This window comes from Rattus rattus, chromosome 5 (assembly GCF_011064425.1).
Source record: "Rattus rattus isolate New Zealand chromosome 5, Rrattus_CSIRO_v1, whole genome shotgun sequence".
In the NCBI taxonomy this organism is placed as follows: Eukaryota; Metazoa; Chordata; class Mammalia; order Rodentia; family Muridae; genus Rattus; species Rattus rattus.
In genome coordinates, this window is record NC_046158.1 from 30,273,854 (window position 1) to 30,293,213 (window position 19,360).

The 19,360-nt window shown below is 45.3% G+C and overlaps 1 protein-coding gene and 1 non-coding gene across 3 annotated transcripts in view; one reads left to right on the forward strand and one right to left on the reverse strand.

Annotated features, from left to right (window-relative positions):
• Window positions 1-19,360, reverse strand: part of Cacnb4 (calcium voltage-gated channel auxiliary subunit beta 4) — a 246,132-nt gene that overhangs the window by 65,284 nt on the left and 161,488 nt on the right. The window lies entirely within an intron of this gene.
• On the forward strand, window positions 12,361-12,487 carry LOC116902584. Its single transcript, XR_004388176.1, has one exon. It is a non-coding gene; the product is annotated as a small nucleolar RNA SNORA17 (small nucleolar RNA).

Below are 19,360 nucleotides of genomic sequence, written 5' to 3' on the forward strand. Positions count from 1 at the left end.
GGAGATCAGTTACATTTAAAATCCACACTCTCCGTCCCACCGAAACATCATACAATATACAGCAGATTAACCCGAGGGAGAGCTAGACAGTTACAATTCCCCCACAGCCTGCAATCAAATAATAAAGACTGAACAGGGTACAGCTCATCTCGGCTGCAAGCTTCCTCCATGCCATATACTATGTTCTTAAATACAAGGCAGGCTATAGACAAGTCGAAGATACTCCAGGAGAAGAGAGGATTCGGTCCCATGCCCAGGAGACCTGTAATAGTGACATCTTTCCCCAAAACTGGGGTCTTCACCGGCCAGTTGGTTGTCCCCAAGCTGTGTGCTATTATTTTGCACCTTACGTTTACTTTCTCATTGCTATGGATAATATGAAATGCAAGCTACCGTCATCTAGAACACACCTTCCATATGTCAATCCTCTCCCAAACTGAAATCTATCTTGCTCCACAGCAGATGAGAACAGCTCACAGTCATGGAGAGAATGATTGCAAGCCTTAGGGAGACATTGTGCTCTCTTTAAGACTACTCACGTGTGCGTGTGTGCATAAATGATCATGTGTAAACTCGAGTAACAACAGAATGGTTACAGATATGTTTTAGACCTTACAATAGAAAGTTGATGTCAAGCTGACCTTATTGGCTTCCTCAACAGTACCACAGAATCTTTACCCCATAAGTGATGTTTTCCAACAGCCTATAGCATCGTCCCTGATGGAGAAAGGCTCAGGACAGACCAAATGACTAAGTGACTCTGAGATCGGCAGAAATCCAGGGCAAGAAAGCCTGCATGTTGGGATCCAATCAGTGACCACAAACACAGATATATCAACCTCTGAGGTAAGCTCTGAAACCACTTCTACTGTGGGAGAATATTCAATTTCTTCTGTCAAGTTTGTCCTCAACTTGGCAGCAGCCAAATCACACTGTCATCAACCTACTTGGTGGCTTCTGGCAAAGGCGAAAAGGCTCAGAATGTGAAAACTGGCATTTGCTCAAAATAAATTAAAAAAAAATCAAGGGATACTACACCAATAAAAATCACCCAGATGCTTGTTTATTCTTGGTCCCAACCTTAGCATAAACAACGGTAAAGGAAGCTTAAAAAGAAGAAACACATCACCCTCCTTGGTAAGAGCATCTCTTGCTTCGACACAGGAGTTTTTAAAATTAGAGAGCAGTTTGGGACATTGGCTTCCCTGCGAATAGAGAAGGGGGGAAAAAATCACATCTCACTGTTTTGCAGGGGTGAAAAATAAACCCATTGTCTTTTGTGTTCTTGCCTAAGTAGAAATCATTATTGAGTATTGAGTATAAGCTCAGAAATACATCGGTGTTCCCAACTCCTTGGGCCTTTCATGGAAAGTTCATCTTTGTCAAAGCATCTGTATGTTTAGGAAGCACCCAAGCCACTGCAATAGATGAGGGTAAAGAGGGAGAAAACGCTTAGGTTGGGGACTTTGTGGTCGTTTTGTCTAAAGAGTGAGGGCGCAGTCTTGTCCCAGCAGTGAATGGCACCGTCGCTTGCGATGGGCCTAAGACAGTTCTATCTGCCCAGCTTCACCTCACTTCACCCTAGGCCTACTCACTAGCTCCCTGGTGCTATGCTAACAGGCCAGCAGCACCCTCACTCTCCAGATAGAGAGGCTTCACCACCTACGTGACCTTTAGAACTCTCATCCTATCTCCTGCTTGTGTTGAAAGCAGGTGTGAGTCACCTTCAGGGTGCTTTTGCTGACGTCCCCCTGAAGGCTAGCTCAGTTGGCACTCGGGCCTTAGTGAGCACACACTGAGTGGTCCCTGTGCTTGCACTGTGTGCCCGCTGTCTGCAGTCTGTGGATCTCCATCTTATGTATCCTCTGACGGTGGTGTGGATTCATCTCTTCTCCTTGAGGTTAAGCCCATACTTACTTGCCTGCCAAAGAAACAGAGGTGGCCCAAGTCACCTTAGAGAGAAATATTTGCAATCATTTAAAATAAACCTTTCATTTCTGGATAATTTTAGAGCCCCCTCCATAACGGTAGACACCTTAGATAACCAAGACTCACTTAGCACTTTAAATAATGATACTGGACTCTCGTTTTTCATTATTTTTTACATTTAATTTACATTTTATTTTATGTACATTGGTGATTTGACCGCATATATGTCAGGGTGAGGGTGTCAGATCCCCTGGGGCAGGAGTTACAGACAGACAGTTGCAAGCTGCCATCCGGGTGCTGGGAATTGAACCTGGATCCTCTCAAAGAGCAGCCAGTGCTCTTAACTGCTGAGCCACCTCTCCAGCCCTTGCTCCTCGCTTTTAATAAAAAATCCCAAGTGTTTATCAGATTTTACCAGTTTTCTGAGATTCCTCTTATAATCCCAGGAAAAGATTCGGGATAGCATTATTAACTCTGAGTATGTGCTTTAAAACTCAAACACTAATCGATCCTGAATAAAGAAAGCTGCTCCAATTAAATATCTCAGCCATTTTTGCCAGCCCCCTTCATTCCACGGGTGATAGGCAGGCCAGGAAAGCCAATAAGTCAAGCCCTGCTTCAAACTCACCATGTCTGTGAGCTGAGGTAGGCCAGGAATACTTCAATCAGGTCAGCGCGCCATTTCTAAATAAAGGAAACTGAGACAGAAAAATAGCAAACTGGACACCCGGCAACCAAAGAGCATCATGCACTGGTGTTTCAAAGGGGTCACGGGTGGATCAAAAGTCCTCAAATCCTCTTCCAGGGGCTTTGGTGGTCTGGGTGAGAAACAAGAACCGCAGAGGAGAAAGTAAAGATAGCATCTGCTGCTTCAGAACCCCGGCAAGGAAGGCATATGGAGACAGGCACAAGGCACCAGGAGAGCCTCATTTCAGCAAAGGACTTTTCCCGGCACACCGGGCACTAAAAACAGAAAATAGGGAGCTCATTTGCTGCTGATGTCCGCGTTCCCGGGCCTTACAAGATAAAAAGTGATGTATTTAGGGCAGGGTGGTGAACTTGAGCACTTTGAGAAGTTTGAAAGCAGACACCATGCAGGGACCATTTTGAAGGCGAAGAGAAGCTGTGCTTTTTGCCTGATGATAGAGTGAAGGGAGTTTTTAGTCCTGCTGTAACGGTTGGGATAGTTGAGGCCAATCAGAACACCTGAGCAGGTATTCTCAGGACAGGACCTGCTAAAACAGGCCCTCCCAAGTACCTTCCTGACACCCTTAACCCTCTTGGTTTCAGGGGTCGGCCAGGTGAAGACCCTGGGGAATCAAGGAAGGATAGGTTGCAGGAGATGGAAAATCACAGTAAAGAAATCTGGATCAACCCATTGGGAGACAGACAGTCAAGGGAAGATTTTCAATAATGGCACGCACAAGACCGGTGTGAGATCAGGCCAGCCAAAGTCCTATCACAGAAAGGGAGGAGTTCAGGGAGACCCACCCTTATTTGAAGAGTCACTGGCAACCGATGGCCACAGGGGATGGGGGAAAGGGGGAGGTCAATATTCTTCAAGAACTAACCAATGATTCTCCTGCCTGTGCCACCATGCCCAACTCATCATCAGAGGTTAGACCTAAAAGCAAAGGTTATACAACACAGAGTCAAGTCCCCTAATCATCTTCTCAAATTTCCTTTCAGTTTTGAGTCTGACTAAAATGGGAATATACTGGCATTTTTGCTTTTGCTATTTAAGGCACTGTGAAGTGGGTTTTTTGTTTGTTTGTTTTATAGGAGGACAGCAGTGCTGGAAACTAGTAGTAATAAATTTAGGAAGAGGGGAAGGTTTAGGCCAGTCTAACCTGTGGCTAACATATCAGCGGGTCCCTTCTGGATGTTTCTAGGCATCCTTATGGGATTATAGCGTCTGAGCTCCTGAAACGTAAAGGCATTTCCTCCTGCAGGACTTCTTAATACTCTCTTCCTATTCCTTATAAAAGAAGAAGGAGGAGGAGAAAAGGGAGTGAGGAGGAGGAGGGGGAGAAGAAAAGGGAGTGAGAAGGAGGAGGAGGAGGAGAAGGAGGAGGAGGAGGAGGAGGAGGAGAAGGAGGAGGAGGGGGAGAAGAAGTAGTAGAGATATAGGAGAGGTCAAAAGGATATAAATTGGGCCACCTTCCATCTTACAAGAACACATGAACAAAATTATTTATGCCAAGATTAAAAAGTTCTATATAGGGGGAAGATCTACTATAAAATGAAGCATTCAACCTATCACCAGTTCTGAAAGAGTTAACTACAATACAGATCTTTTTATATTTCATTTTTCAAATATTTTATTTAATACTCATACATGAATATAATGTGTTTGGATCAAATGGACCCCTATTCCCTCCATTCCAATTTCTCCCTTATTTCCCCACTTTTCCCTCCCAGTTCATGTTCATTCTCTCTGTCTTTCTGCAGTCTGTCTCTGTCTTTGTCTCTGTCTCTCTCTGTGTGTGTGTGTGTGTGTGTGTGTGTGTGTTCGTTCTTTTACTGCTGCCTGTATTTGTATGAGTATGGAACTATCTGTCAGAGAATGGGCAGGGTAGCCTCAAAGGGTCTGCATTCCTGAACAAAATTATCTCTTCCTCCCCCAGCAACCATCAAATCTGCTATGTCATCGTAGGGGGGTGGGACTTCATGACTCCTCCCCTACCAATGATGGAATTTTGGCTGGTTTGAGCCTGTGCACGTCTTGTGCATGCAGTCTCAGTCACTGTGAGTTCATGTATGCAACTACACCGTTATGTCTGGCAATACAGGCTTGCTACAGTCATCCACTCCTTCTGCCTCCCTTTTCTTTCCATCCCCTTTCCGCAGTGGTCCCTGAGCTCGGAAAGGAGGCGGTATGCTTGAGAAGTCCCATTTAAAGCTGAGTACTCCACGGCCTCTTACTCTCTACACACTGTTCCATGATGGATATCCACATTATCTACTGCAAAAGAAAGAAAAGCTTTTCTGGTGAGGATTGACAGATGCAATAATATATAAGAACTAAGGGACAAATTTATTATTATGGGTAGCCAACAGAATAATTGTACTAGTTTCTCTAAAGTTAGACCAATGAGATGGTTCACTGGATAAAATCGCTTGTCACCAGGCCTGACCTCAATTCTGTTCCTGGGTCCGGGGTCTTGGAGCCAACATAGTAAGAAGAGAGAACTTTCACCACCTCCATATGGTTGTGTCTGTTTACCTAAGAACTATGAAGTACTTCATGACCACTCATATCTGGCACAGAATTTCAGAAGCCAACAGCATCCAGACGGCCTGCTAAGCCACAGGAGGAAACATCAGAGCTGGGCTCTGATACAGGCAAAGCTTTTTAACCACTGCCTTAGGGTATAACTTGCCAATGGGGAGTAACCCCACGAGATGTTCAACAACATCCCGAGACACTTTTCATTCTCAGAACCTCAGTGGACAGAGGAGCTACCAATACACGTTTGGTAGAGGCAAGGTTGTTGCAAGCATTCTACGGTCCACAGGAAAGGCCTAAAGGAAGTGGACCTGGCCTGGAAAACCAGGAGTTCTAAAGTTCAGAGACTCTGACACTAAAATGTCACCCTGTCTTAATAAGCAAGTTCCTTGTCCAAAGTTAAAAGCAGGCATTTGGAAAGTTACTTATCCGGTCAGATTAGCAGCAATCAGCTAACTGAGCCCAGCTTGCCTTGGGTACAAACACTTCAGTAAGAGGACAGGCTGGGTGTGGAGTCTCAGCTGTCAGAATCCTTGGATATCCCCTACACTGTCCTTGGATATCCAGAATAGCACCCTGTTGTGAACGAAGGAAGCCACACTGGATGAAAAGGTGACTTGCTCATTTGGAAGGCTTTAGTAAGACTGAGGCAGAACCTGTCTGGCTCTCTGTGGGACGTCCGTCCGCTCCTGGAGACTAAGTTATAACTCCTGGAGACTAAGTTATAAGTTCCAATGGGCCTCGTGGTGAACCTGAGTCTAACGAGTATTGGCAGTGGGCTAAAAGAGAAGTAGGTCAGAAGACTGAAAGAACTTAGTCCCAGGCAAGCACACAGTCAGAATGCGTGAGGCAGTGTGAGGAGGCAAGCGCTACCGTATTCTCCTTGTTCTTCTCGCCTGCACACGCTGTGCACAACTGGGAAAGCATTCGGTTGAAAGCTTGCTGGGAGCTCTTACTGTACTGCCATTTTACCTCCCCTTCTCAACATGGCAGAAACGAATGTTTTAAAACAAACCCCAGAAGGGCAGGGCGATGAAGGTGCTGACAGTCTTCTCATTAAGATGTATACCCCAAACTTACGTTCTCTGACAAAACAGACACGGTCCATGTCTTCCAGCTGCCATACAGCTGTGCACTAGTTTTGTTTAACATAGCAGGCATTCAGCCAGCCAAAACGTGCATTAAGCATGGAGCCACACTCTGGGCGCAATGGGATCGGCAAGCCCATATTATGTCTTCCCCTCCAAGTGTCTTAACATCAAGTAAAGAGAGCGGCAAACCTGTAGTGAGTGGAAGACAAATCTGGACATCTCTGGAGACCCATTTACTTTCCTTCTATTGCGAGCTTAGCAGAGGCAGCTCAGCAGCTGCCTCAGCTGTACAAGAAAATACCAACACTGGGTCCCTGGGCGGCATCTCTCTTTCTAATAAGGCCACTTCCCTAAACAGAGAGCTTCCAGTGTTACATAACAGCACCGATGTTCCCTGGCTACGGAACCTATAAATACATTGAGCATAACCGCCAGGCCTGTGGCTACCGTGCACACAGGCAGGCATCCACGCCTAGCTCGTGTGGTGATACAGGAGTACACACTGGCGTGGGCATAGCAGTCGGAGCTGACAAAGGCGTGTGCACTGTATCTTTACTCTGGGTACAGACGCTGCAAAATTCAAAGTGTTTCTGTTTGCCCGCAACAGATTCAAATAGTAATTGGCTGAAAAGTGTTTCCCCAAACCAAAGGTACAGGAGAGAGGGAGAGGGAGAGAAGGGGAGGGGGAGGGGGGAGAGGGGGGAAGGGGAGGAGGGGGAGAGGGGAGGGGAGAGGGGAAGGGGAGAGGGAAGGGGAAGGAGGGGAAGGGGAGAGGGAAGGGGGAGGGGGGAAGGGGAGAGGGAAGGGAGGGAGGGAGAGGGAAAGGGAGAGGGAGAGGGAGAGGGAGAGGGAGAGGGAGAGGTGGAGGGAGAGGGAGAGGGCTGACTGAATTTGTATTCCCTGAAGTTCTGGAAACTGTAGAAGGTTTCCGCCTGAGTTAACAATTAAGACAGGCTCCAGGCCACGGCTGCCTCAGCTCCCAGGTGCCTAGGCAGTCACTTCTCAATTGCTCTGGGACCATGCTATGTCAGGCCTTCTGGGAATATTCTCTAATCGAAGGGAGTGGGCTGGATAAAGTCCTGGATAGGACGGCACTCACCTCCATGGTAAAGTTCCTGAACTACTGAACGAAGAAGGCCTGAGGTGCAGCATGTTACAGAGACACTCACCCTTGGGATTCCATAATGTAGTTAGTGATAGAGCCAGCAGTAATAGTGACCCCTTAGGTTTTCTGTCCCAAGCTTTCCCCTTGCCTCTGCATCACAATGCTGGGCTGTCCACCCTTACTTTCTCCTCCCACACCCTCATCTCCTCTTAATTTTCACACTTTCAGGAGGTAGTACAAATACAAGTACAAATAACACACACACACACACACACACACACACACACACACATATACAAGGTCGGGGGAGGAGGGAGGGTTGAGGGAGGGGGAGGAGTGGGGAGGGGTACAGGGACAAGCACACAATGATGAAGTCCTGGATCGATGTGTATGATTGACAGACAGCATGGCTCTGTCAAAGACTCAGGGAAATGCAAATCCTTCCCCAGGTCAGAAGCAGAGAAATGGCAAAGCCTTCCTCTGGTCCATGTACAGTATTTTTAACCACTGTATGCAGAAACTACCAACCACAGCTTCCTCAGTGGTGATGGCAATTTGAAAAGCTTCCCTGCACAGACCTATAACAGGGATTTAGCTAAACCCGCCTCCTTGTGACTTTCCAGGCTACTGCTGGTGAACCTCCATCAGAGCACGCAGCCCACCCAATCCCAGCTTTTCTGTGCTCTCTCCTTCTTTATGCTCCCCTCGCCCTGGTCAAATCAACTCAAAGCCATGCAGGGCGCACTAAGTACCCAGATTAGAATTTTTCCTTCACACAGGAATGAACCCAAACATTCTCTGAAAACTCGGTGCCCGACTGCACTCTAGCTCGCTTGTTTTCCTTCCTGTCCTCGATGAGCATCAACTACAGTGACAAAGCCACTTGCAAAGGCTGTGACCTTCAAAGTAAATGCCTTCTGATTGGCTTCTCCTCTGTGTGGTGGCCCCGGTGTGGTACCCAGCAATTTAGAAAGTATTGGACATTGGAATATGTTGTTCCTGAGTGATTACTAATGGACAGGAATGAAACAGTTGTAAAACAAACATCATTTTATATTCCTTGTCTTCAACTTCGCCAGTCTGGAGTCTCCATAGTAACCTCAGATATTGACTTGCTTACTTGAGGTATGATACTTATCATATCTGTACGGTATATGTATATTTGGATAGAATATGCCAATATATGAACTAGAATGTATAATTTGCTTTTTTTATTTTACCACTAACACCTGCATTCTCACTGTTACAATACTGAGCAGGCAAAACAGGGCTAAGTGCCTAGGCTATGATGCATCTTCAAGAGCCTGAAAACCGGCCTTAAAATCCTTAGGGTTTTTTTTGTTTTGTTTTGTTTTTTTGCCAAGTTAAAATGTATCTGATTAGTCTAGGAAACTGACAGTGTTACAAACACTTTGGAAACAAGCCCTAATGTCATAATCTAACACCAATGATGATTATAAACATCAGTTGGTCAACCTTGTTAAAGGCCACGTGGACAGCAGCAGCTGAGGGGATGCCCATCTGCAGGCTCCACTCAGTCTTTCCCTGCTACTGTTGCTGGAACAAACAGCCAGGAGCCAGTGGTCTGGTCCAAGCCAGCACAGATTTGTTACTTCATAATTCTGGAGAATTGGAAGTCAGAAATGGAGTCAGGCATAGTGGCCTAGATCTGAAATCCCAGCACTAGAGAGGCAAAGACAGGAGGATTATCATGAGTTTGAAGCCAACCTGGGCTACATAGTTTTAGGTCAGCCAGGGTTACATAGCAAGACCATATTTCAAAAAAGTAGAGAGGGAGGGTGCAGAAAAGGGACGAAGTGGGGAATGAAGGGCTTAGAAGACTCATGACATTTCCAATGTTAGAAGGAAGGGAGGAAGGTTGGGTAAACATGAGTTTCACTGGTCTAAAATTAAAATGTAAGGACAGGCATGTTCCTATGGATGCCCCCAGGGAGAATTGCCTTTGGCTCCTATAAGTCACCTGCCTTTCTTGGCTCACAAACCCATTCCTCCATTTCCAAAGAAGAAAAAAAAAAAAAAGCTGAGTCTTTATTGCAGTGCTCTCTCCTTTCTCCCTCTGTTCCTTACAAGGATTCTGTAGTAGTCGGACATCCACTACTGAGATAAATGAACTTGTAAGTAAAAAAGTTCTGTTTTGCTTCCCAGTTTTAGAGGTGTCAAGTCCATAGCTGGTTGGCCCTATTGCTTTAAGAGAATCAGTTCATCATGAAGGGAGGGCATGGTCAGAGTACATGTTGGAGCAAAGCTGCTTGTCTTGTGGTCAGGAAGAAAAACAGATGAGGAAGGATCCCACTATCCCATTCATGCTCACAATAACTCAAAAGCTACCCAGGAAGTCCTAACCTTTGAAAGGTTCAACTCCTCACCATTGGCCCCAAACCTTTAACATGTGGAGTTTAGAAACTCTTAAGATCTAGACCATACCAATGCTGGGTTTTGTGATTGTGCTGGGCGCTCTGGGATAACACCAAATAATCTGTCTGCCTCAGACCAACCTTTTGTCATGAAACCAAACTGCGACTATTTGAGTTTGTCCTCCTGAAGCTCATATGTTACAGCAATGCTGGGGGAGGCATTTGGATCATGGGTATAGACTCTTGTGAACCGATCAATGCCTTCTTCTTTGGATGAGTTCTAGTTTTCCTGGGGCTGAACCCAGTAGGTGGTATAAAAACATGTATGTCTTCCATTGCTATATTTTAGTTTACTCTCTCTTCCTATAGTACTGTCATTTTTTTTTTGCTATAACATGATGTAGCATGATCCCCTCAACAGAAGCCAAGCAAATGCCAGGCTTGGGTTTTTCAGACTCTAAAACCGTGAAACAGACATGGTAGTAAGAGCTAGAATCACAGAACTTTGGAGGTGGACAAAAGATAGTCACGAGTTCGAGGCCAGCCTTGGGTACATGAGACCTCTGCCTTCAAACTAAAATTTTAAAAACCACTGTGAGGGAAAACAACTGTCTCTGTGTCTCTGTATGTCTCTCTGTGTCTCTGCATGTCTCTGTGTCTCTGTCTTTGTGGTCTCTCTGTGTCTCTCTGTGTCTCTCTGTGTCTCTGTCTCTGTTTGTCTCTGTCTCTGTCTCTCTGTGTCTATGTGTCTCTGTTTCTGTATGTATCTCTCTGGCTCTGTCTACCTCCCTGTGTGTCTCTGTCTATCTGGCTCTGGCTCTTTGGCTCTCTCCCTGGCTCTGTGTCTTTCTGTGTGTGTCTCTCTCTGTCTCTCTATCCATCATTACTCAGTCTGCTATAATGATAGAAAGCACACTAAGATGTGGACATCCTCACAGCCTCGGGTGGACACTCTTCTGCCCATATCAAGTTCCTATGAAATGTTCCCTGTGAGAAGCAGGAGCTTCCAAGATTCATACATTTCCAAAGCTGGACTTTTGACACACATTCTGGAGCTTCTTGACAACCAAAAATTTCAAGAAGATGTTAATAAAGGCAGTTGTGGTTTGTAGACTCAAGCACTTGGTGGAAATCACGAACCCTATTTTAATTCCATTCTTTTGAGGACCTCCCCTGAACTTTCCAAGGAAGTTTCATAAAATATTGAGTCAGTTCCTAAAGGACTAAATCCAGTCAATATCCAAGATTTGTTGACTCAGCCTGCTTGCAAAATAACTTCGAATTGGAGTTGGAATTTATCCATGTTCATATTTGTGAGTCTAGGAGGGTTGCCAGCTTATGACAGAGACCAGCACTCGCTCCTTGTGCAATACCCAGAACTATGAAAAAAAAAAGGAAACAAACAAACAAACAAAGGCTAGGATTGCAGAGAACCTACCTTAGTACGTGTGAAATGACAGGAAGCAACTTAGGTAAAAGGGAAAACTGGACCTCCTTATAGTGCTTTGCATATTTGAAAAATTAACCACATATATAAGCAAGAGAAACTGCAGCCCAGACACTGCCAGGTTATGTCTGGCCCCGTCTGACCCAGGCTGGCTGTTGCTTTCATTCTAAACCTGCCTCTGATGCCATCACTTTCCCTCTAGGTTCTGGTTGCCTGTCTTCCAGATCCCTTGAGACTGCCCTTAGGTGTGCCTTTCTTCCACATCATGAGAGTTCACACTCTGCTGACCTGAGCTCCCCTGCTTTGCTCCTCACTCCTGGCATCTGGCCTATGAACTCATGTGACCCCTTGCTTGTGGGAGCCATTCACATGGCCTTTCAGATATTGCCCCTGGGTGGAACATGACCACAGACACATTCCATTCCAACCACAAAATTACTGATTCTTGGCCAGATAATCTCAGAGTAGCCTTTCCAATCCTGACTGAAAACAATAGCTTTTCAGCTTAAATGAAATCGTGTTTACAAAGTAGAAGCAGGAGTGAACACTCAGGCACAAACTGAGGTCCTGTTTCCAAGCTTCCTGTGGATCAGCTGAGGAAAACACGGAAACCATCAGTGGCCCCTAAATAAGATGCACATTAGGATATCATCCATGTATCCCATCAGCTCCATTACTAGTAAAGTGAGATTGAAGCCAGGAGGCATGTTAATACCATGTTCTTAAATTCTTACTGAGTTTCTCTCTCTTCCAATATGGTGGCACTAGCCTGCAACCCCAGAACTTTGCTTAGAAGGCAGGGGCAGAAGGAGGCCCACAGTCAAGGTCAGCCTGGGCTACCAGGAAAAGTCCAAGCAGCAAGAGCAACACACAGCAAAACCTGGTCTTCAAAACTAACACAAACACAAACACACACACACATACACACACACACACACACACACACACACACACACACACACACATACACACACGCACATGCACACACATAGGCTCTCTCACAAATCAAGCACCTCTCAGTTATATTACATATATATGTATGTACCTATATTCTGAACATTCCTAAGGTGTGCATCTGTGTGTATATACATGTACACACATAGACATGCATGAATACCCCTGTATACACATACATAAATAACACCACAGAGAACGTTACGATGTGATGAAGGTGACCTGTGTAAAATGTGGAGGCATTGCAGATGTGGCTGCTGTGTCACAGTGTGTCAGTAGATGGCAGAGAGAAGAGAGGCTATGTCTACACTCAGTGTGCTCATCTGTGACCATCTGAATGATTAGTAGCCTAACATTCCCTAAAGAAAAAGAGAGAAAGTCCAAGATGACCACCATACTGGAGCCATGAGGCCCAGACAGGGAGTTAACTGAGATGACCATCTGTCTGGCACTGCTCATGTCTCAGGGTGCAGGCTGCCCAAGATGACCCCTACCTGGCGCCATAATGCACAAGCAGGACATAGCATCCCTGAGGCCACACCTGAGATCCCGGGTACCACTAAGAGGAGCAAGTAAGTGGTAGAATGGAAGAGAAACAGAAACGGAAGGATGTGGGCTCCTGGCTTGAGCTGTCATCAGGGCCATGCCTGGGTCCATGGCCCTGCCGCAGTAGAACTCTGTTACCACTAAAGGCCAGTCAGGCATTCCTGGTCTGGGCTGCCACTTGGGGACATGTTGATGTCTGAGGGTTATATAGAATTGGCCTCACTGCTCACCTGGGCATTGTGGGAGATCTTGCCCTTGGCATGTGAGAGCAGGAGAGCTGACTCTTCTCCTAGCCAGCTACAGTACTTAGGAAAGCTGCCACACACTTTGTGGGAGTTGGAGGTGAGCTGGCCCTGAGGGAATGAGTGTGGGAGAGCTGGCCCTACCACTCCTCTCCCATGCAGGCACGGACCGTGGAGAGATGCCCACCTACAGCAGGCAAGAGAGCGACCTCTGGCCTCTGCCCCTCACTTGCTGCACCATTAGGGAGAATGGGCCCTGCACCTTACTTGAGCAATACAGTAGAACTTGCCATGGACTGGGCAGGCTGGCCCTGCCTCTTGTCTGCTGTGCAGAGTGCACATGAGGAAGAGATGCCCACCCCTCCTACCTTGCCCCTCACTACCTATGGCAGGCAGGATAGCTGGTCCTAGGGTCCTGAGAGTGGGAGAACTGTCCCTGTCCCTTGCTGGCTGCAACACTCACGAGAGTAGGCGAGTGGGCAGAAGGGTAGAGCTGGCCCTGGTTGCAGAAAGGGGACAGGGGGAGGGGTGATCTAGACCCCCAAGGACATGAGAGTGGGAGAGCTGTCATGCTAACCAGCTCAGATAGTTCTCAGGCCCAGATCCAGGGCTTTGAGTTAGCCTACTCTCAGCATCTACCCCATCGATGGACTGCCAGAGTCCATATGAAGGCGCATGTTTTACAGTACCAAAACTGCAGGATCTCCATGACACGGGGCAACTACAGGACGGTCAAGAGAAGTCCGAGTGAGGTTCCAGTACCGATAGTGTAGCAGAAGCCAGAGGTCTAGTACCAGACCAATGACTCATTTCATTGAGCATTTGCAAACAAAAAAGTGTGGACAAAGGGGTATGACTGTTGGACACATGGCTTCCACAATGAGATTTGTTTTTTCTCTGTTGGAGGAGAGGTTGGAAGGTGGGTACAAGGGGAGGGGGGAGATGAGCGGAATAAGGGTGCATGATGTGAAATTCACAAAGAATCAATACAAGATTTTTTTTAAGAAAATAGATCACATTCATCTGTTTTAAATTTCTTCATTAATGGATGACTATTGGACAGAAGCAATAAATCTGTAAGACCTTTATGACCTACAGGATAAAAATAAAAATAACATAAAATGTAGGAGTCCTTAAGAAATGAATAAGAGACATCTGGAGTTATTACCCTAGAAAGTTTAGGAGCAGAGTCTACCTTATGGGATGAGTCATATGGGCGTTTTTCCAGCAAAATTTTTACAATCTGTATGACAAATGTATTTTTTACCCTTTGGGGTTCTTAAGCCAGCAGTATTTAGGGCGTTGGCTGTGGTACGGACAAGTCACTTAGACAAGGTAAGCAGAGACAATTTTGCAAGGACTCTCAAGGATCGTCAAGACGGAGTCTGCAGATGGACTCACGAAGAGCTCCGTGTTCCACCCTCCATGTTCCTGTGCCTGTGCCTCCTCCTCATCTGGATCTCTTGGGATCCCCTGCCTTTACTTGTGTTGCAGCGGCCAGTGGAGTCCTTGGCTTTTAACTGCCACCCAACAGTTCTGATTGAACAAGAGTCCTGGTTAATTGCTTAAAAGTTACCCGTACTCTAACGCTGTCAGAGATATTTTTATTGTTTGCTGATTTGTAGAAGAGAAGGTGCTGTTCGTTAACACATTTCTTGTATCTGGCAGTCACATGACAGAAACAAGTCCCTTAATATTGAGGCATGTAGGTCATGATTTCATTTGAATATTTGAAACGACTTCTGAGTGTCCTTTAACGATAAGCTCCTAAAATCGAGGTACCATGCCTCAAACTCGCAGAGCATCATTTAAAATCTTATTATAGTCGTGATTTTGCTACTGAATGAACTCCACAAGTCACTCACAGGAAACACCCGTTACTATGGAATCACATCCATTAGCAGTGCCTGAGAGCTTAGAATATCATTAGGCACTGTGCGCACTGCATTTGAATCCAAAGAAGCAGAATAAGATGAGTTGCTTCTAAGATTACTAAACTTCCAAACGTAACAATAGGATATGGGGGGAGGGGGAGGGGAGGGGCTGGGGCTCTATTCCAGAGAATCAGCCTTAGAGGATCATATGAGTGGGCAGGACTGAGGTAAGGAAATGGTTATCTCCAAGACATACTCTGAAGTTAGAACTGACAAGCATACTGATGGGTTAACATTGCAGTGAAATGTTTAGCCTAAATTCTCAGAGAAAGAGAGCTGAAATTAGCTGAGTGAGGAGAGACCAAAAGAAAATCGGGTTTGAGAACATTGGAAGCTCAAACTCCCATAGCACACTGGCTTTTCTAATAGGCAACCATGTGGGGATAGTGAACAGGCAGTTAAAATTCAGGAGCCTGGGGGAGGCTGATGTTAAAACTTTGGAGAGATGAATAAAAAAATGCAGAGAGGGGGGGAATAGAAAATAAATGGAAGGATTGAGTCCTAGTTGACACCATGATTATATATATATATAATATCAGAAGATAAATATATATATCAGAAGAGAAGGCAGCAGCATGAGAACCTTAAAGGCCAGAGAGAAGCCAAAAGGAGGACTGCACCCAAAACAACAGGCCTGGGTCCCTCACATTCAGATCCTAGCTTATGTTTGCACAGATGCATATGAGTGGGGTGAGTATGGGGAGGGGTTCCAAACTAGAAGAAAAACCTCAAGATGAGACAAAAGGCCTTAGGGAGGGGAGAGGGGGCAGTAAGACAGGTGACATGAAAACGGAAAGTCTATGGGGGGTGCGGGTGTTAGAAGGGGACAGAGGGGTAGAGGAGGATGAAGATAATCAATAGAAACAAATTTTGCTTGAAAATATTGTAATGAAACCCAACATGGAATATGTTAATTTAATTTTTAATGAAAAAGAATACACCCAATATAAAATATGTGCTCAAGCACATATTTTACCCAAGGGGAAAAATAATTCAAAAGAATGATCAGTCCTCTAAAGAGTGTGGATAAGACAGGTGACCTCATTGGCTACAGCCAACTTAGATGGGAGAACACTGAAACTGTATTTGAACTCTACAGCTTATCTTCATTCCCACCAATTATTAATGCAGAATCAGCAGTCTGTTACTGCGCAGTCCATGGGAACTGTATTTCATATCTCATAGGATAGTTGCAGAGACCCTAAGACACCGCATTCACAACTGTTGTCAAGGTAGTTTTATACGTGGCACTAGATTTCAAGTGATTCTGATATTGACACAGGAACATTCTATTCAGCTGCATCATCTTATGGAAACCCAGACCACTTCAACTCTTTTCTATACATAATACCTTATTAACCAATATTACCAGAGGTTAGTCACTTTCATTGTTGAAACTTAATAGATCCAGTGAGAAGCTGTAGCCCTTACGACGCTGCACAGACTTTCGGAGCATGGCAAGTATGAATAAAGGTTATAACTACAGAGAACTTTTGTAGTGATGTGTTTTCATTTTTACTTAAAAATTAAAATGTAACTTTAGCTTGCCTTCATATTAAATGCATTAGTATATTAACAAAAATGTTAGCATATCCTACTAGATAAAACATTACTATTACTGATAATTATATCATGTGTAACCCTATGTTTTATTTGGAGCATTTAAAGACATTGTCCTGAGGAGGAGTCCATAGTCTTCCCCCAGACCATTAACGAACTCCCAGTGCAAACAAGCGAAGAACACCTGCTGAACCGGAAGGGAGAGACGGACAAGGGGAGGAGGAAGCACATCCGCCCAGGATGTTCTAACATGGGAGGGCCAGAGGACATCTGTATTGCAATCGAGAGTGATTCAGTAGAGATGGGGGAGACTGGCAGCGTAAGAACAAGGAGAACTGCTGAAGCTAGGCCCTGAGTAGGCAGGAGATCAATCGAACGCACAAGAGGCTGGGGTTGGGCAAAGACAGGTGCACAGTCATTCTCCGAGTCAGGGGAGGAAGGCGGAGGCGGCTGAGGAAGATGCGGGGATGGGCTGCATCAGGATTCTTTTCTCGTTGCTTCAGTCTTTTAATTAAAAACGAACTACAAGGTCATCAGTGGGGGGGGTAGGGGTAGAGATGCCAGGGCTCAAGGGAAGAACAGAAGGGATGGATGGAATGGAAGAGTAGGAAGGACTGGTGACAGACAGTGACGCTAATAAGGAGCACCAGGGCTGTCTCCAACGATGATGTATCTGAGGTGAATCAGCGTGACTGCCTTGCTCTGCCCTCATCCAGCTGTGGGTGCTAAGTGGGTGGAAGGGCTGCAGACAACCAAGACTTTGCAAGTGAGGGTGACACAGGAGAATGGCACCATTGCCCTGTACAGCAGAGGAGGACTTGACCAATCTGGTTCATTCTCTCCACCTGCTGCTCCCTGCCCACCTTCCTTCCTGTCGGTCAGAAATGAAGAAGAGGGGTTGTCACACACATCGAAAGATGGTAGGGTAGAAAGGAGGAAGTGGGAGAGAAGAGACCGAGCCTCCCAAGGGAGAGTATGGCCATGTGGGGTGAGCATCACAGAGAAACCAGATAGGGCCTGTGCTCCTAGCCTCCTTCTAGGCTGCCTGGATTTGGGAATCTGGATAATTGCCTGTACATAGAGAAATACAACCAAACAATACTCACGTATTGTCTAAGTTTTAAACATCATATCATTGCTGACTGTCGATTTCTGGATGGGAACTTTAACCAGCACGGTGATGGCTGATCTGTTGTTAACTTGACACACTGGGAAGAAGGAGCCTCAACAGACGAATGGCCTTGCTCACATTGGCCTGTGGGCACACCTGTGGGAGCATTTTCTTGACTACTATTTGATATAGGAGGGCCCAGAACACTGTAAGAGGTACTGCCCCTAGGCAAGAGTGCCAGAACTGTATAAGAAAGTTAGTTGAGCAATCTAGGGAGAGCAAGCCAGTAAGCAACATCCTTCCATGGCTTCTGTTTCCATTCCTGCCTCTGGGTTCTTGCCTTGTATTCCTGCCCTGACTTCCCTCAGTGATTGTGACTTGGAAGTTATAAAATAAAAATCACTTCTTCCCCAAGCTGGTTTGGATCAATGTTTCATCACGACAGAAAGCAAACTAGGATAAGCCCTTTCTGCTTCTTGGATTCCATAACAGATACTTAAACACTAGAAAAATGAAAAAAATGAAAAATGAAAACGAAAGCAACCTGAATAGCTATAACAGAACCAAAGCCAGCCCCAGGGTGAGCCCTTTGGACTAGGATCATGCTTCATTCATCCCCATATTTCTATGCCATGTTGTCTAGAAAACCTGGTCTACCCCAAGGGTCAGGAAGGGAGGTGGGAAATGAGATTGGGACCTGGAATTCCTACGTCTGTTTACCAAAAAATGGGAATAAACAACAAAGGATGAGAACAGATTCAGTAACTGAGTTCAACAAATCATTCTATTGCTTCTGTGCTTTCCAACAGCCTGGCTCTTGGCTCCATCCCCTGAGAATTCCGTTGAAGGCATCGGATTCCATCATAGGGCACCACTGGTTTCCCATCTAAAGGGTGACAAGGGGCCATAGCACTCAAATGATTCTACTCAGTGGTGCTCCCTCCCCTTGAGGAAACAATGAAGATGAACCAGGAGTCAGAAGCAAGAAGCATAAGGATTTGTAGAAAATCACTTATTTGAATACTTCAAATTTTTGTTCGCCACATTGAGAAATTAACTTTACCCAGTGACTCGGGAATCACACACACACACACACACACACACACACACACACACACACACACACACACACACACACACCCTGAAACGTACCCAGTAGTTACACTGGAGAATTTCTCTATTCTTCTTAGAATTTCATGCGTTTTGGTCTTTTTTAAAAAAAAATTCGGGGTTGGGGATTTGGCTCAGTGGTAGAGCGCTTGCCTAGGAAGCGCAAGGCCCTGGGTTCGATCCCCAGCTCCGAAAAAAAAAAAAAAAAAAAAAAAAAAAAGAAAAAAAAAGAAAAAAGGCAGCATTAAAAAAAAAAAATAAAAAAATAAAAAAAAATTCACTCAGAATAAAAGAGATTTGGTGTTCTCTTTGGTGATGAATGCATTGTAACCTGCAGTTTAAAAACATAAAACCCGGTGATACAGAAAACAAAGGAAATTGTCTTTATAATAACAGACAGATCATAAAAATGAAAAAGAAATTCCTGTGGAAAGAGACAACAATTCTCAATGGTTTCAGAGAACATCGCTGTGGACCTGGGGACATCAGGACAGACAACGAACATTTAACGAGAACTGGTAGAGAACCTAGTTAGTTGCTGGTTGGTATGAGTGCTAACCAGTGCTTTTCCTCTGCATAAAAATGAACTCAATAGAAAACATCCCATTCAAGCATGATTTTTAAATCGGCTCAATTCTCAAAGGGGTGGCATTGTGACATTTCCTGTTTCTACATGGAGAAAGTCTTCACCCCTGATCGTAAAATAACTGAAAGGCTATCCACTGCC